Source organism: Pristiophorus japonicus, chromosome 9, assembly GCF_044704955.1.
Source record: "Pristiophorus japonicus isolate sPriJap1 chromosome 9, sPriJap1.hap1, whole genome shotgun sequence".
Lineage (NCBI taxonomy): Eukaryota > Metazoa > Chordata > Chondrichthyes > Pristiophoridae > Pristiophorus > Pristiophorus japonicus.
In genome coordinates, this window is record NC_091985.1 from 8,378,745 (window position 1) to 8,387,258 (window position 8,514).

At 47.4% G+C, this 8,514-nt stretch overlaps 1 pseudogene; it reads right to left on the reverse strand.

The window, feature by feature from the left end:
* Positions 1 to 5,931: 5,931 nt before the first annotated feature.
* On the reverse strand, positions 5,932 to 6,170 carry LOC139274345 (U2 spliceosomal RNA; annotated as a pseudogene).
* Positions 6,171 to 8,514: the final 2,344 nt, after the last annotated feature.

The following is an 8,514-nucleotide window of genomic DNA, read 5'->3' on the forward strand; positions in this document are numbered from 1 at the left end:
TCGGTAGTGGGTAAAATGATGGAATTAATTATTAAAGATGTCATAGCAGCGCATTTGGAAAGAGGTGACATGATAGGTCCAAGTCAGCATGGATTTGTGAAAGGGAAATCATGCTTGACAAATCTTCTGGAATTTTTTGAGGATGTTTCCAGTAGAGTGGATAAGGGAGAACCAGTGGATGTGGTGTATTTGGACTTTCAGAAGGCTTTCGACAAGGTCCCACACAAGAGATTAATGTGCAAAGTTAAAGCACATGGGATTGGGGGTAGTGTGTTGATGTGGATTGAGAACTGGTTGTCAGACAGGAAGCAAAGAGAAGGAGTAAATGGGTACTTTTCAGAATGGCAGGCAGTGACTAGTGGGGTACCGCAAGGTTCTATGCTGGGGCCCTAGCTGTTTACATTGTACATTAATGATTTAGACGAGGGGATTAAATGTAGTATCTCCAAATTTGCGGATGATACTAAGTTGGGTGGCAGTGTGAGCTGCGAGGAGGATGCTATGAGGCTGCAGAGTGACTTGGATAGGTTAGGTGAGTGGGCAAATGCATGGCAGATGAAGTATAATGTGGATAAATGTGAGGTTATCCACTTTGGTGGTAAAAACAGAGAGACAGACTATTATCTGAATGGTGACAGATTAGGAAAAGGGGAGGTGCAAAGAGACCTGGGTGTCATGGTACATCAGTCATTGAAGGTTGGCATGCAGGTACAGCAGGCGGTTAAGAAAGCAAATGGCATGTTGGCCTTCATAGCGAGGGGATTTGAGTACAGGGGCAGGAAGGTGTTAATACAGTTGTACAGGGCCTTGGTGAGGCCACACCTGGAGTATTGTGTACAGTTTTGGTCTCCTAACTTGAGGAAGGACATTCTTTCTATTGAGGGAGTGCAGCAAAGGTTCACCAGACTGATTCCCAGGATGGCGGGACTGACATATCAAGAAAGACTGGATCAACTGGACTTGTACTCATTTGAGTTCAGAAGAATGAGAGGGGATCTCATAGAAACGTTTAAAATTCTGACGGGTTTAGACAGGTTAGATGCAGGAAGAATGTTCCCAATGTTGGGGAAGTCCAGAACCAGGGGTCACAGTCGAAGGATAAGGGGTAAGCCATTTAGGACCGAGATGAGGAGAAACGCCTTCACCCAGAGAGTGGTGAACCTGTGGAATTCTCTACCACAGGAGGTTGTTGAGGCCAATTCACTAAATATATTCAAAAAGGAGTTATATGTAGTCCTTACTACTCGGGGGATCAAGGAGTATGGCGAGAAAGCAGGAATGGGGTACTGAAGTTGCATGTTTAGCCATGAACTCATTGAATGGTGGTGCAGGCTCGAAGGGCCGAATGGCCTACTCCTGCACCTATTTTCTATGTTTCTATGTTTCTAGAACAAGTTGAGCCAGGTAGAGGAGGGTGGTACTGGATGGGGATTAGTTGGGCCTCTAAGAAATGGGGCATGGAAGTGTAGAGGGATTGGATATCCATGATGAAAAGGAGACGGTTGTGGCCAGGAAACTGGAAACTATTAAAGTTGCGGAGGGCGTCGGAAGAGACTCGGATGTAGGTGGGAAGAGACTGGACAAGGGGAGGTAAAATAGAGTTGAGATAGGAAGAAAAAATGTCCATGGGGCAAGAACAGGCTGAAACGTTGGGTCTACCGAGACTGTCCTGGTTGTGGATCTTGGGAAGGAGGTAGAAGCAGACTGTGCGGGGTTGAGGAACTATGAGGTTGGTGGCTGTGCAGGGAAGATGTCCAGAGGAGATGAGGTCAGTTACAGTCTTGGAAATGAGGGCTTGATGTTTGGTAGTGGGTTTATGGTCCAGGGGGAGGTAGGAGGAGGTGTCAGAGAGTTGGCGATCAGCCTCTGCAAGGTCGGTTCGCCAAACAACAACTGCGTCACCCTTGTCAGCAGGTTTGATGACAAAGTTGGGGTTGGATCTGAGCGAGCGGAGTGCTGCAAGTTCAGAGGGAGGTAGGTTGGAGTGAGAGAGGGGAGCAGAGAAATTGAGATGGCCAATGTCCCATTGGCAGTTTGCAATGAAGAGATCTGGGGAGGGTAAGAGGCCAGAGGGTGTGGTCCAGGTAGAAAGAGAATTCTGAAAATGGGTCAGCTGTGCAGGGGGAAGACTTCTGGCTGAAGAAGTGGGCATGGAGATGAAGGCAACAGTAAAAGAGCTCAATGTCATGCCGAACTTGGAACTCATTGAGGCCAGGGTGTAAGGGAATGAAGCTGAGGGCCTTCGCTGAGGACTGATCGTTCGGGGTCAGAGAGGGGAAGGTCAGAGGGGATAGTGAAAACACGGCAAGGGTTGGGATTGGAAGAAGGGATGGGATCAGAGGAAAGTGAAGGGGAAGAAGGTTCCGGAAGGGCGTTGGTGTCCAAGAATTGTTGAAGCTTGTGATCCTTGACACCTGAAAGGAAGAAAAAATGTTTTTTGTTAAAGCACCGGATGAGGTGAAGGATAAGGTGGAACTGCGAACCAGGACAGCTTAAAGATAGAGTGAGTCAGTGCTGCTGAAGAGAGAGGTCGAGAGCGTGCATATGGCGGTGCATAGCGTTGAGTGTGGATCTCAGGAAGCGCCGAGAGCAGAGGTTCGAGGAACATTGAATATCTCCGAGATATCTGTAGTCTTGGGTGGACCTAAAACATGAATGGTGGTATTTCAGTTGGAATCCACGTGGATTAAGTCAGAGCCGGAGACAGTTGCTGAGGAAAGAGATGTGGCTGTGAAAGCGAGATACCTGATCAAACATGAGAAGGGAAGCAGAAAGCAATGAAGATGAACAAGGTAAAAGAGACAAACGGAAATCCTGTTGGAGAGAAGAGCAGAACTTCTTCATGGTGGGTTGTTCAAGTATTTTGTTTCTGGTCAGCTCACCATGTTTAACAGCCTCAAATTCAAGGTGTAGAGAATTCTACACTGACCTGCAGGGTTGCTGGCTGTCCGATATAGTGTGTACTCTTTCTCTCTGTAGGATCAGTTCTCACTGACTGAAGTCCAGAAAGCTCAGCTTGGCAGAGCCAAAGCTTTGCAATCCCCAAGTGCAGTCCGGGAAATGTTAGAGTTCAACCAGTTTAAACTACAGGTATGGTTCCCACAGCTTGTCCAACTGGGATCATCATATCTATTTAGGATTTTGAGATATCTTGAGACACAGTAAATAGACATAACTGCACAAACATGGCTGCCGGATAAGAACTGTGCAGAGCACATGGCTTTATTGTTAATACACCTAGTAGTCCGCTAGGTGGCTCTACAAGAGCTTTTACCTGTAGAGTTGCCTGGAATCAATTGGAAAGAATCATGTGAGAGGCTTTAGCAGAGAGGCATGCTTTCCATGTGGCCGATTCCACCCTAAGTGGTATGCAGTCACAGGTCAGTGTAGGCTCGAACCTTTCCTCCCTGCAACTGATTCTCAATTTTGTCAAAGGTCCACCTCCCAGCTTGTTCCTGGGCTCCAAAGGATGGACCGCCAGGTTTTCCCAGTCAGACGTCATTGCGTTTGGGGCCCCACTGCTGGTATCTGATCTTGGAAACAATCTCAAGAGCTTTGACCCCCAACTTGGACTCGGGAAGCGGAAGTACAATTTCAAAATTTGTGGACGACACCAAATTGGCAGGTGTCATTAATTCAGAGAAAGAAGCCTCCTCCCACCCTCCTTCATCTCACCCTATCAACAGAACATTTTATTCCTTTCTCCCTTATTTGTTTATGCAACTTCCCTTTAAATGCATCTATACTGTTTGTCTCAGTTACTCTCTGTGGCAGTGAGCTCCACATTCTCACCACTCTCTGGGCAAAGAAGCTTCTGAATTCCCTATTTACCTTTAAGCTGCATGGCCATGCAGTGCTCCAGGAATAAGACCCGTGCAGCTGGTAAGCCAGCTTTTAAATAGAAAAACCGTGCATGCGCAGAATTTTGAATGGCCCTGTAGCCCCTTTAATGGGCTGTGTGGGCCCAAACAAAATGAGGGGGAACATTGTTAGTGACTATCTTATATTTATGGCCCCTTGTTCTCCCCCACAAGTGGAAACATCTCCTCTACGTCTACCTATCGAACCCTTTCATAATTTTAAAGACCTCGATTGGGTCAGCCCTCAGCATTATCTTTTCGAGAGAAATGAACCCCGGCCTGTTCAATCTTTCCTGATAGGTATAACCTCTCAGTTCTGGTGTCATCGTTATAAATCTTTTTTGCACTTTCTCCAGTGCTTCCAGATCCTTTGTATGGAGACTGGACGAGACGAGGCTTGCCAAACTTGTTCTCAGCATTTGGAGCAAGCTAAGCTTCAATTGCATGTTCCCCAGGCAACAAAGACGTCACACCCACAGCCCTCCCTAGCACCAAGGAACTTTACATAAACCTGGACTCGGGAAACCAGTAGAGCATGATGTGTGTCAGTGTAACCCAGGAATGTGTGCGGTTTGCATACTCGCAAGATGAGAGCTACTAATCAGCAAACAACGACCCCCCCACCCCCCGAGCCACAATGTGGTTTCTGAATGCTGCAACATGTCCTAACAGAGAATTCCCATGAATGTTGTTATTGTACACACCATAAAAGCCTCTACTAGCACTGTGGAGAGCAGGAGCAGAATTTCCCAGCCAGTGGGTCTACCATCCAAATCTAACCAATCAGAATTATCTGGCATAGATATTACAAACCGGAAACAGGCCATTCAGAGTTGGTGTTTATCCTGCACATGAGCCTGCTCATCCCATGAGCCTACCCTGTTGCCATAACCCTTTACCCCACTTTCCTTCAACCCTCCTCTCTAACCCATTCTCAAAGGTTCACACAACCTGTGTGAGTTTCCAATGTACTTCTGTTTGCAGGAAGCCTATGTGTCGTAATGAGTCTTTATAATGTTGGCTCAGTGGGTAACACTCCCGCATTCTGAGTCAGAAGGTTATGGGTTCAAGCCCCACTCCAGAGCACGAAAATCTAGGCTGACACTTCAGTGCAGTACTGAGGGAGTGCTGCACTGTCTGAGGTGCTGTCTTTCGGATGAGACGTTTAACCGAGGCCCCGTCTACTCTCGCAGGTGGACGTAAAAGATCCCATGGCAGTATTTCAAAGAAGAGCAGGGGAGTTATCCCCAGTGTCCTGGGCCAATATTTATCCCTCAATCAACATAACAAAAACAGATTATCTGGTCATTATCACATTGTTGTTTGTGGGAGCTTGCTGTGCGCAAATTGGCTGCTGTGTTTCCTGCATTGACTACTCTGCAAAAAGTACTTCATTAGCTGTAAAGCATTTTGGAAAGTCCTGAGTTCATGAAAAGCGCTATATAAATGCAATATTTCCTTTTTCTTCTTTATTCAAAGAGCCTGTGTAAAGTCCCGTGAAGGGTTCCTTGTCAATCAATGATCAGAGAGTGAGGAGAACACAACATGTCAGTGTTTTGCTTGGTGCTGTTTCCTCCCATTCACTGTAGGTGGAGACCAAAGCCAGGATTGAGGTGGCGTCATTACTGACTCACCCTCACCCAGCCCAGCTTCCCACACCTTTCACCATTGCCAAGTAAACACGCATCCCTTTAAAGAGCAAATCCGCCAGCAGCTGTTTATCATTGGGCCTTTTGTTAACGCAGCTGGGAACAATCTTGGCAGTAGCTTCAGGCAAAACTAGTCCCGACATATCACTTTTCATTGACCTGTTTAAGGTGCTTTTACTCTGGGTTTGGAAGGGTCCTCGTCCAGGCTAACATCCCCAGTATTGAAGCACTGACCACACTCGATCAGCTCCGCTGGGCAGGCCACATAGTTCGCATTCCAGATACGAGACTCCCTAAGCAATTTTTTTTTTTTTTACTTCGTAGCCAATCGTTCCAATTCTTTGTCAAATCACAAACGCCAGAGGTCACCTTGCACACATCAAGGATCACTCTGCGCCAATGCTCTTAGCCAAAAGGCCTAGAGCCACTGCACCGTTCCTGGAAGTACTGCAATACCAGGTTCGTGCCATGGAGGTGGATGGGTCAGGCCCCCCACACACCTCCGTGGAGGTGGATGGGTCAAGCCACCCCACCCACCTCCTATTTCCAAAAAAGCATAGGAGAACCACCTTCCTGATCCAGGGAGAACCACCTTGGGGTCATGGTTATTCCCATGTCAGGTCAGTTACGCATGATCTTAGCCAAAAGGCCGAGACTCCATAAGCAAATGCTTTATGCGGAGCTCCTTCATGGTAAACGAGCCAAAGGTGGGCAGCGGAAGCGTTACAAGGACACCCTCAAAGCCTCCCTGGTAAAGTGCGACATCACCTGGGAGACCCTGGCGGAAGACCGCCCGAAGTGGAGAAAGTGCATCCGGGAGGGCGAGAAGCTCTTCGAGTCTCAACGCAAAGAGCGTGAAGAGGTCAAGCGCAGACAGCGGAAGGAGCGCGCGGCAAACCACCCCCACCCACCCCTTCCCTCGACGAATGTCTGTCCCACCTGTAACAGGGTCGGTGGCTCTGTTCAGCCACCAAAGAACTCGCTTTGGGAGTGGAAGCAAGTCTTCCTCGATTCCGAGGGACTGCCTATGATGAAGAGAAGGGGTAGTGAGGCTGCCTGCACGTAGGTCTCACACAGTTGCCGAGAACTCTGAGGTGAATCTGCTGACAGATTATCTGGCAGTTTTTTTCATAGAATGATACAGAATTCGGCCCATCTATCCTGTGCCGGCTCTTGGAAAGAGCTATCCAATTAGTCCCACTCCCCTGCTCTTTCCCCATAGAGAGAGGAGAAAGATAGGAGAGAAAGTGAGGGAGGGAGAAAGAGAGAGGAGTGAGAGAGAGAGGGAGAGGAGAGATGGAGGGAGTAAATGAAGGAGAGGGAGAAAGAAAGAGAGGAGTGAGAGAGAGATATAGAGAGGAGGGTAAGAGTTAGAGCGAGAGAGGAGAGTGAAAGAGAGAGAGATATGGAAGGAGAAAGTGAGAGAGAGAAAGAGAGAAAGAGTGAGAGAGATAGACGGAGAGATACAAAGAGAGGAGAGTGAGAGAGATAGAGTGAGAGATACAGAGAGAGAAGAGAGAAAGAGATAGTGAGAGATACAGAAAGAGGAGAGTGAGAGAAAGAGAGAGAGAGGAGAGAGATGGAGGGAGAAAGTGAGAAAGAGGCAGGGAGTGAGAGAGCGTGCAAATGTGACCTGTGCTCCCATCATTCTTTGTTTCCTGCCTATTAGTCCAACTCTCAGCTAAAGTCATGAACTTCCAATGAAGCCCCATCCTACACTTCATGACAGATAAGAAAGGTCAGAGCTGAGAGGAGACCATTTTCTGCCCTAGCTCTCCCATCTGAGTGTCCGACTGATTTGGAGCATCTCTAATGCCTATCTGTGATGCCGTCCCTGGAGATAATCCAATCATTTATCACTCTGAGTGAAGAGATTCTTGCTGATATATCTGTTTTAAATGTGCATGTCTCCGATTCCCGGTGTCGTTGGGGATCTCGGGTCTCTGAATCTGGTCTTAATCGTGGACGAACACTTAGCGTCCATTTTATGGGGATCCTGTCTCTTCTAGTTTAGCGGAAGTGGTGATTGGTTTAAAATTGATGGGTTGGCTCCTTTGCGGAAACAGAGCAGGGAAGAATTTCAGACCAACATGGGGTTAATTTCAACTGGTTCACAACTGAGAAATGAATACAGCAGTGAGCAAGGGGGCAGGATCGGGAGCACAGTCTCCCTTTCTACACAAGTCCCTGTACGATCAACGTCTCAACAGAGGCTTCTGCTTGTTCCGGGCCAATTCAATTGACAATTAAGAGTTGGTTAAGGTCGAGACAGTCTTGTGACATTCATAATTGGTAATTACGAGAGTTCTTTTGACTTCACTGACGAAACATCTCGATCGCTGGGTTAGTGAAATACCAGTAAGGCGAGATAGAAAGTGAACAGCATTTCAGCTTAGAATCATCCCATATCTGTGCATTGACACAAACATTGGGTAGGTTGTGACTTTGTGCGATAGTGGAAAACAACAACAACCTGCATTTATATAGCGGCTTTAAGGCACTTCACGGGTACTTTTGAAGGGTAGTCACTGTTGTAATGTAGGAAACACGGCAACCAATTTGCACACAGCAAGCTCCCACAAACTGCAATGTGATAATGGTCAGATAATCTATTTTATTGATGTTGGTTGAGGGATAGATCTTGGTCAGGACACCAGGGGAGAACGCCTCCTGCTCATCTTTGAAATAGCACCACGGGATCTTTTACATCCACCTGAGAGAGCAGACGGGGCCTTAGATTAATGTCTCATCCGAAGGACGGCACCTCCGACAGTGCAGCGCTCCCTCAGCACTGCCCTGGAGTGTCAGCTTAGATTATGTTCTCCTTCTGACTCAGAGGCGAGGGTGCTACCCACTGAGACACGGCTGACACCCACTAATTACGACCCTTTAGTGCAAGCTTGCTCGGAAGAAAGGAGCCAATGAAGTCAAACACATGCTGTCATTTAACTCTGAACAAGATCCCACAAACAAGCAATGGGGTAATAAATGGTTCAGCTATTTTT